Source organism: Penaeus monodon, chromosome 15, assembly GCF_015228065.2.
Source record: "Penaeus monodon isolate SGIC_2016 chromosome 15, NSTDA_Pmon_1, whole genome shotgun sequence".
NCBI lineage: Eukaryota > Metazoa > Arthropoda > Malacostraca > Decapoda > Penaeidae > Penaeus > Penaeus monodon.
The window spans coordinates 43,543,814-43,544,325 of record NC_051400.1 but is presented as its reverse complement, the minus strand read 5'-3'; positions in this window follow the sequence as shown (position 1 = coordinate 43,544,325).

Sequence of the window (512 nt, the reverse complement as noted above, 5' to 3'; positions counted from 1 at the left end):
TATTTGTCTCCCCCAGAAATCACCCCGTGGCCCGCAGGTTGAAAATCCTTGATCTATATATTCAGGAAGAGCACCATTGAGTGTAATGAGGATTATTTTTATCTACCTCGCCTGTGCAGAAAATTAAATAGTGTTCTTTTCTATGTCAACTGAAATTTCTAGGTAGATTCTTCTGGGACTAGGAGAGAGAGACCTTGCCAAGAAGAGTCTACCTAGAAATCCATAATCATCGGCTACCCACGCGAGCTTCAGTTGACATAATATCATCGTTCTTAGAAATTTGGATGAAGGAGCTTCCTGAGATCATCTTAACTGCAACATCTAGGGATTTTATATGATGATTTTAAGTCGAAGTTGGGGCGTAGTGGAAACTTCATCTTGGCGTGGCTGGTGAAGTCCTAGCTGAAGTCTTAGGTCACAGGTGTATGTGTCAGCACTTACGTTCCTCTTTCAAATCATCAGGGACTTAGGAAGGTGGGGCAGCATCTGCGAATCTTTATAGGTGGATGATT